The following is a 15,983-nucleotide window of genomic DNA, read 5'->3' as shown; positions in this document are numbered from 1 at the left end:
TGATGAAGCACGAGTGTTCAGTACACTTGGAGTGCGTATGACTATGCGGGGAGCAAGGACAGATGAAGCTGGAGAAGGAAACTGGTCAAGCCAGACAGGTCACCTGTATTCATTGTTGATAGGGAACTAGGAGAGTCATGCACTAGATTGATAGTAAATAATAGTTTGTGAGTCAGGCAATGTCACGGATGTAATAAAGAATGATAAGAGCCGGGGTAAGCTTTGCTGCAGTACAAAGAAGCCCTAAATATTCAGTGGCTTAGAGAACAAGAATTTTCTCTCTTTCTCACTTTACAGAATGGAGAGGTTTCAGATTAGCAGTTAGAAGTAGGAAAGAAAAGTGGGCTCTGCTCCTGGCAGAGATCCAGGCTGATAGCAGTGATCTGTTACTGACAGATGGCTTCCAATGTCACCACCACAGCCAGCGAGAAGGGGACATGGGAGGAGTGAGTAGGTGGCTTTTATGGTGCTTCCACTTACCTGCCATTAATCAGAGCCCAGTCACATGGCTACACCAAAGGCAAGGAACCAGGAAACAATGGAGCTCAGTGACATGCAGGTAAGAAGAGGATTTGGGGGGACAAGCTAGTGGACTGTGAATCAGAACCAAAATTGTTCACATTTTCCCTCAAAGCCCTTTGTCTGCTTGCCTCTGATCATCTCACAGTTCTTGTCTTCTTTCAGCTCCTAATTTACTCCTGTAGTTGTATATAGGTCCCAGTGGACTGTTTATCTTATCGCTAACCATGAGTCTTTCCTCAACTACATCCCATCCTTTGATCAATCCCCTCTGACTCTCAGCATGGTTGGTCGTTTGCTTGCCCAACTCCGTCTGTTTTAAGGAAAGAGTCCGGCCCTGCTGGTCAGTGGGGATAACCAGAAATGCTGGTTGGTGAATCAGGAGGTGGTGCTCTGGGTCAGCAAGACACCAATTCCAAGGCCACACACGCAATGAGGGCAAGGATGCAGTCACTCTCAGGAAAGCACAATGGCAGTGGCTTACTTGACCTTCTTCCTCAAGACTCAGCTTTCAAAAGGAGCAACCACACCCAGACTGACCAGTGAATTCATACAAACAGGGATGTCAACATGCTCTGAACTGACAGCCAACAAAAACATTTCTTTTGTGTGGAGGCTTTCTTCCTCGTGCGCTCAGGGAGGGCAGAGAAGTTTGACCTGTCTGGTCTGGAGAGCATGATGCACTGCTCTCCCCGTGGTTCCTCAGGGAGGCAGAGAAAGAGGGGTGTGTGTGTTGATTTAATGGGAGTTGGAGCTGCTGCTTTCATAACCACTGATTAGTCCTATTTGCTATTAGGAAATCCTTGGGCTCCCCATCAAAGGTCTCATTGTTGGGTTCTTTCTTTCTTTCTTTCTTTCACTTGTGTCATCCCAGTAAAGTATCCTTTCACTCAGCGATAGATGTCTTCTGGGTCATTTTCATAACACTGCGAAGGTGTGGCTCAAAGTGGCAAAACAGAGATTTGGAGATACCTGTCCCTACTGAGAGTTTAAAGTTGACATCAGCAGAGAAACCAGGGATGGAGATTTTGTTCATGAAGAATTTTTTATCTGTTTATGTCCTTGGATCTGTCTCCATTTTTGTCCAAATTCAGATATTGAAAAATCTAGGCTTTTATTCATAGAGACCTCTACTGGCAATGATAAATAAACAAGGCTACCTAGAAGACCTTAATGCTGGGAAAGATTGAAGGCAAAAGGAGGAGGGGGCGACAGAGGATGAGATGGTTGGATAGTATCACTGACTCAATGGTCATGAACTTGGGCAAACTCTGGGAGATAGTGAGGGACAGGGAGGCCTGGCTTGCCGCAGTCCATGGTGTCGCAAAGAGTCAGACACAACTTAGCGACTGCACGACGACAACAACCTAGGAAAGGGTTGTCTGCATGTTGGGCTTTTAATTTTTCTCTTCATTTAATATAGAAGCCTCATAGAAATGCAGGCAAAAAATTGATTCTCCTTAAAGTCAGTTTCTGGAGAATGAAATGGCAACCTACTCCTGGGTTGGGAAGATTCCCTGAAGAAGGAAATGACAACCCACTCCAGTATCCTTGCCTGAAAAATACCATGGACAGAGGAGTCTGGCGGGCTATACTCCATAATGTCACAGAGTCAGACACAACCAAGTGACTAAACAATAACAAAAAAGCCAGTTTTTTAGGTGTGATAGTGTATGAAAGATTAGTCCTGGATATTGTCTAAAAACATCACATAGTTATTATTGATCTGATTCTTAACTTCTTAAATTGTTTTTGATTCTTATATTTCAAATTAAGCTAGCCATATGCACATAATAATTCTTTCATTAGTAATGCTCATCTCTTACTCTTTCAGACTTTTTAAAAAACCTTTCCCTAAACCATCTCTTCCAAGAAGTTCTCCTTCAGTCACTTCTGCTTGACTGGTATTGTTTCTCTGTATTTTACATTTGTATCCCAGATGTGGCTAGGATGGTGGATCAGTAAGGATGCCCAGGTAATGTTGAGGTGGGTGTGTGTGTGTGCTCAGTTGTGTACTACCCTTTGAGACCCCATGGATTGTAGCCCACCAGGCTCCTCTGTCTGTGGAATTCTCCAGGCAAGAATACTGGAGTGGGTTACCATTTCCTCCTTCAGGGAATCTTCCCGACCCAGGGATTGAACCCGTATCTCTTACACCTCCTACACTGGAAGGTGGATTCTTTACCACTGTGCCACCTGGAAGCCCCAATGTTAAGGTAATAATCCCCAAATCTCAGTGGTTTAAATCATCAGATATTTTCTTGCTCACACGCCATGTCCAGTATAGACCAGTAGGGGGCTCTGTTCATGTGTAGATACTCATGGACGCCATCCACACTGACAGAGGCTCCATCCTAACATGTTCCCTAATCATCAAGTTAGGGTGATAAAAATGTAGTGAAACACACACTGGCTTTTAAAACTTCTGAGTAAGTCTTACAACTTTAAGGCACTTTCTCAAATATCTCAGGCATGTAGAAAGGGTATGTTAAAACCTTTTTCATTTTACATACGAGGAAACCAAGGCTTAGAGAGATTAAATTAAGATCTAACAACTTTTCTTTAGATTATCATGATTGCTAGGGTTTCTTTTTTAAATTAATTATCCACAATTTTTCAACATCATATTTGTAATGTGTGAATGGACAAATACCAACGCTGCGGCACTAACCTGGTGTTCAGAGTGAAGTGAATGTTGCTCAGTTGTATCTGACTCTTTGCAACCATGGAATTCACCAGGCCAGAATACTGGAACAAGTAGCCGTTTCCTCCTCCAGGGGATCTTCCCAACCCAGGGATCGAACCCAGGTCTCCCACATTCCAAGCGGATTCTTTACCAGCTGAGCCACAAGGGAAGCCCAAGACTACTGGAGTGGGTAGCCTATCCCTTCTCTGGCAGATCTTCCAGACCCAGGAATTGAACCAGGGTCTCCTGCATTGCAGGTGGATTCTTTACCAACCTAGCTATCAGGGAAGCCCTGAGGGTATGAGGGTGCTCAGAGTACAAGAAGCCAAACAACATCTCTCTAGCCATGCTACTGGCAGTAATCAAGAGAACTCCAAGTCCTTCAAGGCTCCTCTCTCAACTAATTCTAGGAGTTGCTAATCAATCTGGTCAGGCAGGGACGTCATGTGGTCCTCTGCCTTTACTCTGACTCTCTGTGGTGATGACTCCTGCAAGCACATGATGCCCGTATTGAAGGATATGGACCTCTCCCTCCCTCTCCCCCAAGAGGGCATGGTGCCTGTGAAATGGGTTGAAGCCTCAGAGGAGCTGTCTCCTTTTGCTGAGGAAGCCAGGGCCCACAGTGTGAAGAACTCTTTTAGGTTTTACCGACTCTTTTACTTTAGCTCTTTCTCTTTCAGACTCACATAAAGCCTTTAGCCACTTCATGTCACACCTAGGGTCTCATGTCCTCTTGGGTCAGACTTGTGAACCTCAGCTCTCATCTCTCAGAAAGAAAAACTCTTTCCCAGAAGGTCCTTCAATCACTCCTGTGGACACCTTCCCACCCACCCAGACACGCCTGTTTTGGGTTGAACATCAGACCAAGTAGACCTACTTGATGCAATATTTAGAGAGGCATAGACTTGTTCTTCCATATGGCAAAAATACAACTAGTTAATGTAATGGATTGAAACATCAGTATGTCTGGATTTGCACAGAGCACCATGCATTTCAAGTGTTCTGCCATCTCTACAAGTGAGAAGAACTGATATAGGGAAATCAACACTCAACTCCCAGGCCCAGACCTGCAGTCTGCTCTTAGGTTTGCCCCTTTTGAGTAACCTTGGGAAAGTCACTTAGCCCTTCTGAACCTTTTTATTGTTCACTTGTGTTCTCAGTCACTCAGTCGTGTCTGATTCTTTGTGACTCTGTGGACTGTAACCCACCAGGCTCCTGTGTTCATGGGATTTCTCAGGCAACAATACTGGAGTGGGTTACCATTTCCTCCTCTAGGTGATCTTCCCGGCCCAGGGATCAAACCCTCCTCTCTTGCATTTCCTGCATTGCAGGCAGATTCTTTGTCTGCTGAGCCATCAGGGAAGCCTTTATCATTCATAAAATAAAGGAAATAATAGGGATGGATTTCCAATGAGTTATTCAACTATGCAAGTTTGTGATTTGTGGTGACAAGATTTATTATTCACAATTATTGTCAACAGGTGGCAGCAAAAATCCAATCTTTAGTAAGTGAGGAGAAAGCTAACTGCCTTTGACTTAGAATTTCAGAGAATATTTAGTTGGTTTTGTTCATTTTAAACCTGATGAGAAAACTAAAGCTAAAGAGTAACATACTATCTAAACATTCATATTATTAAAATTATAAATTCCTTTAAGAGACTGCCTACCTTCTAGCCTCTATTTTCAAGAGTTTTTTCATAGCATTTTACCCAGTTCTGTATATCATTGTTTTATCAATATTAAATGAAATGGAATCAAATGGCATAAATACAGAAATTCGTAGGATTATGAATACAAGATTCACATAAAATTCTGAAAAATATGCAAACTTCTATTGAGGCTCATCCTTCTCTGATGACCCATAAGTTCCTGTTTTACAACTGAAGAGACTTAGTGAAGAAATGATGGGCACAAAGCCCCATACTCTTCAAACACTAGTGCTTACTTTGATCCATGTGATGTGATACTCTCCCTTCTCCCAGAGAGGATACAATGTGGTGTCTGTTGCTGCATTGCCCAATGAGGTACCCACTAGGGGCATGTGCATACTTTATGTCAATTAAGTACAATTAAAATTTAGTTCCTCAGTCACACCAGCCACATTATAAGTGCCCAGTATCCATATCTGGCTAGTGGTTACCAGATTGGACAATATAGAACAAATAGAGTATGTTTCCATCATTACAGAAAGTTCTGCTGGATAGCACTGATCTAGGATGGGGAACTCTGTGACCCTCTGACTGTGTAGGTGCCATCTTTCCTGTATATAACGCTCAACTTTTACCATTGGCAAAATATGAAATATATCTTGAAAGGAAATGACACACTTACTTTGAAATTCCTCTCCTCCAAAGTTGATGTTAATTATTGCTTGACTGGAGTGTGTCACAAGAAATAAAATATCATGACATTTTTGAAAGTAAATGTCCCTGGATGAAATCCTCTTCTAAGAAAGTTTACATTATCTAAGATAGGAGATTTTTTTCCTTCTGTCTAGAAGGTCTTCTCTTTCAGAGCTGATGAACTGTATCTATCTAGCTGTTACTGGACAGTTGTGCCACCAAATGGAAAAGTTAGACAGTAGTTGAATATATTGCTCTTTGACCCACTTCATCTGGGACTCTCTTGGCTGTCTGCATTTCAGAAGTGCAAGCCCAGGACATTCAATTATAGCAGATGCTGTGATAATCTAGTTCTTGATCTATGAGTGAATCTTATCAATGTGACTGCTTATTCTACTTTAGAATAATTGTGTTATAGAGAGCAGACTTGTGGTTGCCAAGGGGGACGGGGTGGGAGGGGAATGAACTGGGACTAGCAGATGCAAACTATTATACACAGGATGCATAAACAACAAGGACCTATTGTATAGCACAGGGAACTATATTCCATATCCTGTGATAAGCCATAATGGAAAAGAACACAAAAAAGAATGTGTGTACATGTGTATATATGTGTGTGTGTATATATATATATATATGTATTATATATATATATGTATTATATACATATATATGTATGAATCACTTTGCCATACAGCAGAAAGTACCACAACATTATAAATCAACTATACTTCAATAAAATAAATTTAACAAAAGAAGAATTGTGCTGAGATGGGCAACTCAAACAGCTACTAATCCTCCTTTGAGAACTGGGGTTGTGGAAACTGTTAAATTGAAGTGTTTTCTCCCCTAGAAGTATCTACCACATTATTTTGGGTTGGCATGATATTTTAGAATACTTCAGAACACTATTGTCCCCCTTTTCCAGGTGAAAATAACTCAGAGAGAGGCTCTCAGTAAGGATGAATACATTTTCACTGGAAGGCAGAATAGTTCTACTATTTCAGATATAATTCATGGTGAGCATATTCAGAGAGAATCTTTGAGTCCAGTACTTGATACTGTATGTATTTTTAAATGACAACTCACAATGGCTGGCTTTATAATTCATTTCCAGTATTATATTAAATGATAAAAATAGATTCCATCAATTCTAAATTATTACAATTTAGTACCTAGAGTACTGGATGGGGAATCAAGAAACCTGACTTATCTCCGGCAAGGATTCACTGGACTCTCGGGCTGAGGTGCTATTAAATCAAGTAATCTAGCCTATGCACCAGGATGCCCAAGCTCCTTCATTTGGGAAAGCAGGAGGGGTTTAGAAAGCTTGCTGGACATTCAAAATATGAAGGAATATCAGAGCAGACTTCTTGCCTGTATTTTTTCAAATAATAATAAACTGATAAAAACAATCACTATCTAACAGAGTGTTAACTACATACTGAAAAAGAGCTTTAGCCATCATAAGAGTTAAAGAAAATATAAAAATCTTGACTTCTCATTTGAAATATCAACTCTGACTGGCTTGACGTCAGTCCTAAGCAGGGGAAGCATGTGTGACTGTGCTCATTGTACAGTGGACAACCTATATACTCATAACAAGTGGCCTTGATGAATGCATTTTAGTTACATATGAGAGATCTTCAGCCACTCCAAGAGATGATGGGAAAATACAGAAGAGAGGTTTTTTTGTGTTTTTTTTTTCCCTGACTCTAGTGTCTCACATCCTTTTGGGGTCACTGAGGTGGGGCATATGTGGCTGAAATGTATGCTAAGTTCTTTCTCTCCCTGAGATGTTCTTGGGTATAAGTGGAAAACCTGCTTAGACTTTGAGCCAGCAGAAGTCTGAATACACCAGCTCTGACATTCCAGGGCTATAAAGCAACTTTAAAGCAAAGAATCAAGAAATACCAGTGATTTTTAAAGTACTATATTCAGGTATACAAATATCTAGATCACTTTAAATTTTAAGTTATTGGGAAATATTGGGGAGTTATACCAGATTTCAGCCCGTGAGACTGAAATTCCTAATCTTCCCATAGGAACTAACTGATTAATGGCAGGAGACAATTGGGAGCAGACTGGTAGATAACCTGAGAAACAGAATACTTGTATTCAGTTGGCATTTTGTTGCAGGAAGTCTTCAAAATTTGGGGGCTTGGAGTTAGGGCACTTGCCTTCTGGGTTTGCCTTCTGACTCTGCCTCTCAGTTCTATACTAGCTAATTCATAAAAGGGTATGGGTGAGAATATTTCCAAGATCTTTTCCAACTTTCAGATATAACTCTTTTTTGTTTTATTCAAATGCATTGAAAGAGTATGTCATAAAAGAACATTTTTAGATTAATGCTAACCCACAAAGACTGCCATATATATATCTCAGACAATCAGAACTTTCATGCTTGAAGACATCTTTAATTTCTACCATTGGTATGTTAAATTGTTTCTTCCTTATCTCTACTTCATTTATTTTCAAAATTAAATATTTTATTTTAGAATAGTTTTAAATTTACAGAAAAGTTGTCAAGATACTACAGAGAGAGCCCATGTACTTTCCCCTATTGTTACCATCTTATATTTGTCATAACTAACGAGCCAATTTTAATACATTGCCATTCACTAAAGCTCATACCATATTCAGATTTCCTTAGCTTTTACCTAATGACTTTTTCTTTTCTAGGAAAGATCCCATCCAGTATACTAAATATATTACATTTAGTTGTCATGTCTCCTTTGGCAACTCTTGGTTGCAAGTTTCTTAGATTTTCCTTGCTTCTAATGATCTTGACAAATTTGTAGAGTACTGGTGAAATATTTTATAGAATGTTCCTAAACTGAGACTTGTCTGATGTTTTTCTCCTGATTAGTCTGGAATTAGGGGGGCCTGACCTGGTGGCCCAATTGTTAAGAATACTTGCTTCCACTGCAAGGGGGCAGGGGTTCGATCACTGGTCAGAGAAGTAAAAAGATTGGAATTAGGGGTTGTGTGGAGAAGGACCACAGACTTATAGTTGCTATTGACCTTGACCACCTTGGCAAGGCAATGTTTGCAGGATGTCTCCACTATAAAGTTAGTCTTTTTCTCCATCCATTCCAAACTCTTTAGAAGAAAATCACGTTGCTCACTCCACAGGTAAGGGGATTTAACTCAGTTTCAAGTCACCATAAACTGAATTTTAGAGAAAAATCTCCTCAATGTTTAGCCAGAGTTCTGAGATGATCAGATAAGTTTCATAGCCAACGGTTTGGTAAGTTCTTACTAACCCTGAACAGAATTATTGGGGGGTGGTGCAGAGAGAAGGGCTAGGACTTGTCCTTTAATAATTTTTTCTCCCTTCTCCTGAAGGGAGTTGTACTCACGCTCAAGAATCGCAAAACAACATGGTTCCTGCCTCCTTCCCTGTCACGCTCTAGTGAAAAAAAAAAAACTATCACTTTAAAGGTGGAGGAAAAAAATACTTCTTTTTCATTGCTTTACCAAAGGACTGGGGAGATCTGGGTGAGCAACATTTTTCTAAGGTCTAGCTGTACGAATCTTAACACTGACAATGAAGAGTTTCTGTGCTTCAATGGCTTTCACACTTCCTTCTGTCCCCACCCTGTCAGGAATAACAAATTCTTGAAGTGTGAATGTTCATGCCCAAACCAAACATTTTCAGCCTACCATTTTTTATGTTACAGAAGTAATGTACGTTTTTCTTAATAAAAAATTAAAACAATTCAGAGATATATAAAATATAAAAGTAGAAGTCCTAGAATTTGCATATGGTAGAATTTACTCTATTAATAAATTTGAATTCTTTTTGGCTTTTAATCAAATATGTTGGTACGTTTTTATTAAACAAACCCTACTATCAAATAGTATACAGAAAAAAGAGGGAAAAGATTTGTTTAAAATTTGGCTTGGCCTGTTCTTTTGTTACTTATTTAAGCAAGAATTTGTTGTTGTTGTTCAGTTTCTAAGCCACGTCTGACTCTTTGCAACCCCATGGACTTACGACCCCAAGCATGCCAGGCTTCCCTGTCCTTCACTATCTTCTGGAGTTTGCTCTAATTCATGTCCATTGAGTCGGTGATGCTATCTAACCATCTCATCCTCTGCCACTTCCTTCTCCTTTTTCCTTCAATCTTTCCCAGAAACAGGGTCTTTTGCAATGAGTCAGCTTCTCACATCAGGTGGCCAAAGCATTGGAGCTTCAGCAACAGACCTTCCAATGAATATTCAGGAATGATTTCCTTTAGGATTGCCTGGTTTGATCTCCTTGCAGTGCAAGGGACTCTCAGGAGTCTTCTCTAGCAGCACAATTCAAAAGCTTCAATTCTTCAGCATTCAACCTTCTTTATGGTCCTACTCTCACACCTGTACATGACTACTGGAAACACCATAGCTTTACTATATGGACCTTTTTCATCAAAGTGATGTCTCTGCTTTTTTAATACACTATCTAGTTTTGTAATAGCTTTTCTTCCAGGGAGCAAGCATCTTTTTAGGCTGCAGTCACTGTTCACAGTGACTTTGGGGACCAAGAAATTAAAATCTGTCATTACTTCTACTTTTTCCCCTTCTATTTGCCATGAAGTGATGGGACTGGATGCCATGATCTTAGATTTTTTAATGCTGAATTCCAAATCAGCTTTTTCATTCTCTTTCACTTTCATCAAGAGGCTCTTCAGATCCTCTTCACTTTCTGCCATTAGAGTGGTATCATCTGCATATCTGAGGTTGTTGATATTTTTCCTGGCAATCTTGATTCCAGCTTGGTATTCATCCAGTCTGGCATTTAGCATGATGTACTTGGCTTAGAAGTTAAATAAGCAGGGTGACAATATACAGCTTGGATGTACTCCTTTCCCAAGTTTGTACCAGTCCGTTTTTCCATGTCCAGTTCTAACTGTTGCCTCTTGATATGCATACAGGTTTTTCAGGAGACAGATAAGGTGGTCTAGTACTCCCGTCTCTTTAAGAATTTTCCACAGTTTGTTTTGATCCAGACAGTTAAAAGGGGGCTTCCCTGGTAGCTCAGATGGCAAAGAATCTGCATGCAACTCAGGAGACCCCAATTCAATTCCTGGGTCGGGAAGATCCCCTGGAGAAGGGATAGGCTACTCACTCCAGTATTCTTGGGCTTCCCTGATGACTCAGACAGTAAAGAATCTGCCTGCAATGCAGGAGACCTGGGTTCAATACCTGGGTTGGGAAGATCCCCTGGAGAAGGAAATGGCAACCTGCTCCAGTATCCCTGCCTGGGAAATTCCATGGTCAGAGGAGCCTGGGGGCTACAGTCCACGGGAATCACAAAGAGTCGGACACAACTGAGTGACTAACACACACAGTTAAAGCTTTAGTGTGGTCAATGAAGCAAAGGTAGATATTTTTCTGGAACTCCCTTGCTTTCTCTATGATCTAATGAATGTTAGAAATTTGATCTCTCTTCTGCCTCTTTGAAACACAGCTTGTACATCTAGAAGTTCTTAGTTCACATGTTGCTGAAGCCTAGCTTGAAGGATTTTGAGCACAACATTGCTAGCATGTGAAATGAGCTCAACTGTACAGTAGTTTGAATATTCTTTGGCATTGCCCTTCTTGCAGACTGGAATAAAAACTGATGTTATCTAGACCTGTGGCCACTGCTGAGTTTTTCAAATTTGCTGGCATACTGAGTGCAGTACTTGAACAGCACCATCTTTTAGGACTTGAAATAGCTCATCTGGAGTTCTAACACCTCCACTAGCTTTGTTCATGGTGATGGTTCCTAAGGCCCACTTGACTTCACACACCAGGATGTCTGAGTCTAGGTGAGTGACCACACCGTCATGGTTATCGAGGTCATTTGTATAGCTTTTCTGTGTATTCTTGCCATCTCTTCTTAATCTCTGCTTCTGTTAAAAGAGATTAAACTGTTTCTGTCCTTTATCGTGCCCATCCTTGCATGAAATGTTTCTTTGACATCTTTACTTTTCTAAAAGAGATCTCTAGTCTTTCCCATTCTATTGTTTTCCTCTATCTCTTTGAATTGCTCACTTAAGAAAGCCTTCTTATCCCCCCTTGCTATTCTCTGGAACTCTGTATTTAGTTGAGTTTATCTTGTCCTTTACCTTTTGCTTCTCTTCTCTTCTTTTCTCAGCTATTTTTAAAGTCTCCTCAGTCAATCACTTTGCCTTCTTGAATTTCTTTTTCTTGGGGATAGTTTTTGTCACCGCCCCTTGTACAATGTTACCAACCTCCATCCATAGTTTTTCAGGTACTTTGTGTATCAGATCTAATCCCTTGAATTGATTCGTCACCTCCACTGTATAATCATAAGGGATTTGATTTAGGTCATACCTGAGTGGCCCAGTGGTTTTCCCTTCTTTCTTCAATTTAAGCCTGAATTTTGTGACAAGGAGTTCATGATCTGAGCCATAATCATCTCCAGGTCTTGTTTTTGCTGACTGTATAGAGCTTCTCCATCTGTGGCTGCAAAGAATATAATCAATCTGATTTCAGTTTTGAGTCCCTGCTGATGTCCATGTGTAGAGTTATCTCTTGGGTTGTTGGAAAGGGTACTTGCTATGACCAGTGTGTTCTCTTGACAAAACTCTGTTAACCTTTGCCTTGCTTCATTTTATACTTCAAGGCCTAATTTGCCTGTTATTCTGGTATCTCTTGACTTCCTACTTTTGCATTCCAATCCCCTATGAAGAAAAGAACGTCTTTTTTGGGTGTTGTAGTTTTCATAGAACCTGTCAACTTCAGCTTCTTCAGCATCAGTGGTTGGGGCATAGACTTGGATTACTGTGATGTTGAATGGTTTGCCTGGAAACAAACTGAAATCATTCTGTCATTTTTGAGATCGCACCCAAGTGGTACAATTTGGACTGTTTTTTTGACCATGAGGGCTACTCCATTTCTTCTAAGGGATTCTTGCTCACAATAGTAGATATAATGGTCATCTGAATTAAATTCACCCATTTCCGTCCATTTTAGTTCACGGATTCCTAAAATGTCAATGTTCAATCTTGCCATCTCCTGCTTGTTGTTCAGTCGCTAAGTGGTGTCCAACTCTTTGGAACCCTATGGACTGCAGCACACCAGGCTTCCCTGTCTTTTACCATCTCCTAGAATTTGCTCAAACTTATGTCCATTGAGTCAGTGATGCCATCCAACCATTTCATCCTCTGTCACTCCCTTCTTCTCCTGCCTTCAATTTTTCCCAGCATCAGGGTTTTTTCCAATGAGTCAGTTCTCCACATCAGGTAGCTAAAGTATTGGAGCTTCAGCTTCAGCATCAGACTTTCCAATGAATATTCAGGACTGATTTCCTTTAGGATTGACTGGTTTGATCTCCTTGCTGTTCAAGGGACTCTCAAGAGTCTTCTCCAACACAACATTTCTAAGCATCTCCTGCCTGACCACATCCAACTTATCTTCATACATAGACCTAATATTTCAGGTTTCTATGCAGCATTGTTTTTACAGCATCAGACTTTACTTTCACCACCAAACACATCCACTACTGAACATTGTTTCTGTTTTGACCCAGCTAGTTCATTCTTTCTGGAGCTATTTGTAACTTCCCTCTGCTCTTCCCCCATAGCATATTGGACACTTTGACCTGCAGGGGCTCATCTTCTGGTATCATATATTTTTGCCTTTTCGTACTGTAAATGGGTTCTCCAGGCAAGAATACTGGAGTCGGTTGCCTTTTCCTACTCCAGTGGACCACATTTTATCAGAACTCTTCACTATATCCTATTTGTCTTGGGTGGCCCTGCATGGCAAGGCGCATAGCTTCATTGAGTTATGCAAGCCCCTTCTCCATGACAAGGCTGTGATCCACGAAGGGGAAGCAAGTATTTATTGAACACCAATCATGTACAAGGTGCTAACACGTCTGTGGGAGTATAAATGATGTGAAATGAAATTATCTATCCTTAAAGGAACTTCCAACCAAGAGAGAGGGGCAGACTTCCAAAACCAACAAAGAAGTCAACAAATGTCTTCATGTAAGCACATTTGTCACACAGAGAACTTTGAGAAACTAAGTTTTGCTTTGTTAATAAAATCATGCTCAGTAGGTTCCAGAAGGCAGCGTGCGCAGTTGGGAACGCGGAGCTGACGGAGTCTATTAAACGGGGTTCCGGACTGGGCTATGGAGCAGGTAAATGAGCTCAAAGAGAAAGGCAACAAGGCCCTGAGTGCTGGCAACATTGACGATGCGTTACAGTGCTACTCTGAAGCCATTAAGTTAGACCCCGAGAGCCATGTACTCTACAGCAATCGCTCAGCGGCCTATGCCAAGAAAGGAGACTGCCAGAAGGCTTATGAGGACAGCTGCAAAACCGTTGACCTAAAGCCTGACTGGGGCAAGGGCTATTCACGAAAAGCAGCAGCTCTTGAATTCTTAAATCGATTTGAAGAAGCCAAGCAAACCTATGAGGAGGGTTTAAAACATGAAGCAAACAATCCTCAGCTCAAAGAAGGTTTACAGAATATGGAGGCCCGGTTGGCAGAAAGGAAATTTATGAACCCTTTCGACATGCCTAATCTGTACCAGAAATTGGAGAGTGATCCCAGGACAAAGACTCTGCTCGCAGATCCTACCTACCGGGAACTGATCGAGCAGCTGCACAACAAGCCGTCCAACCTGGGCACGAAACTGCAAGATCCCCAGATCATGACTACTCTCAGCGTCCTGCTCGGAGTTGATCTGGGCAGTATGGATGAAGAGGAGGAAGTTGCAACACCTCTGCCACCACCTCCTCCCAAAAAGGAGACAAAACCAGAGCCAGTGGAAGAAGATCTTCCAGAGAAGAAGAAGCAGGCGCTGAAAGAAAAGGAGCTGGGGAATGAAGCCTGTAAGAAGAAGGACTTTGACACAGCCTTGAAGCACTATGACAGAGCCAAGGACCTGGATCCCACCAACATGACTCACATGACCAACCAAGCAGCTGTGTACTTTGAAAAGGGTGACTATGGTCAATGCCGGGAGCTTTGTGAGAAGGCCATTGAAGTGGGGCGAGAAAACCGAGAAGACTACTGACAGATTGCCAAAGCTTATGCATGAATTGGCAACTCTTATTTCAAAGAAGACAAGTACAAGGATACCATCCATTTCTACAACAAGTCTCTGGAAGAGCACCGAACCCCAGATGTGCTCAAGAAATGCCAACAGGCAGAGAAAATCCTGAAGGAGCAAGAGCCACTGGCTTACATAACACTGACCTGGCCTTGGAGGAGAAGAACAAAGGCAATGAATGTTTTCAGAAAGGGGACTACCCCCAGGCCATGAAGCACTACACGGAAGCCATCAAACGGAACCCCAAAGATGCCAAACTGTACAGCAACCAAGCTGCCCGCTACACCAAGCTCCTGGAGTTCCAGCTGGAGCTCAAGGACTGTGAGGAATGCATCCAGCTGGAGCCAACCTTCATCAAAGGATATACCCGGAAAGCAGCCGCCCTGGAGGTGATGAAGGACTATAGCAAAGCCATGGATGTCTACCAGAAAGCACTCAACCTGGACTCCAACTGTAAGGAGGCCACAGATGGTTATCAGTGCTACGTGATGGCCCAGTACAACCCACACGACAGCCCTGAAGATGTGAAGTGATGGGCCATGGCCGACCCAGAGGTGCAGCAGATAATGAGTGACCCAGCCATGTGGCTTATCCTGGAACGGATGCAGAAGGACCCGCAGGCAGTCAGTGAACACTTAAAGAATACTATGATAGCACAGAAGATCCAGAAGCTGATGGATGTGGGTCTGATAGCCATACGGTGATGACTTGCTCATCATCCCCTTCCCTTTGCCCTCACATGGAAAGAGGAGCTGGGACCGTGGCACACAGCACAGAGCAGAAGAAAGAGAAGGGGAGACAAGCGAACCGCGTATCTATATATTTATACAGACCTACGTGGAAGATTCAGAGACTTACACTCGCGTATTCGTGCAGCTGCTGCCTCTGGGCCCTCCCAGCACACGCATGGTCCTTCCCCTGCCCCCCAGTGGCTGTCTCAGCTGCTCTCCCATAGTTGGCTATTTTTTATTTGGGGCAGTGGGCTTGTATGGGGAGGGGAGGGTGTTCTTCCCAACCTCAAGTCCCAACTGTCTTCATTCACATTGTTAACTCCACATCCTCTTCTCCAATAAAACAAGCCAATCAGGCGTGGTTATACATTGAAAAAAATAAATAAATAAATAAATAAAATCATGCTCTACTTACAGTATATTTATTTAGTTTGTTGAATATGGAACATTATTAAAAAGCTCTTGAGCTAATTTAAAAAATGGGTGAGAATTGATTCTGTTCAACTATAAAGACACTTTCACTGTTTTCCTGTAACTGTGTGGAGTAATTCTGCCTGCTTGTTTTTAAGATAATGAAAAACTACATTTTCCACTGATCATGCCATGAAGGGAGGATGATGAATCTAACATTTTACTCTTTCCAA

General features: G+C 41.7%; 1 pseudogene; it reads left to right on the top strand.

Annotated features, from left to right (window-relative positions):
- The first annotated feature begins 13,632 nt into the window (after positions 1–13,632).
- Positions 13,633–15,312, top strand: LOC145520417 (stress-induced-phosphoprotein 1 pseudogene; annotated as a pseudogene).
- The last annotated feature ends 671 nt before the right edge of the window (positions 15,313–15,983 follow it).

This window comes from Giraffa tippelskirchi, chromosome 9 (assembly GCF_054371585.1).
Source record: "Giraffa tippelskirchi isolate mGirTip1 chromosome 9, T2T-mGirTip1v1.2.pri, whole genome shotgun sequence".
NCBI classification, from domain to species: Eukaryota; Metazoa; Chordata; class Mammalia; order Artiodactyla; family Giraffidae; genus Giraffa; species Giraffa tippelskirchi.
The sequence above is the reverse complement of the archived record's forward strand: the minus strand, read 5'-3'. Positions and strand labels throughout refer to the sequence as shown.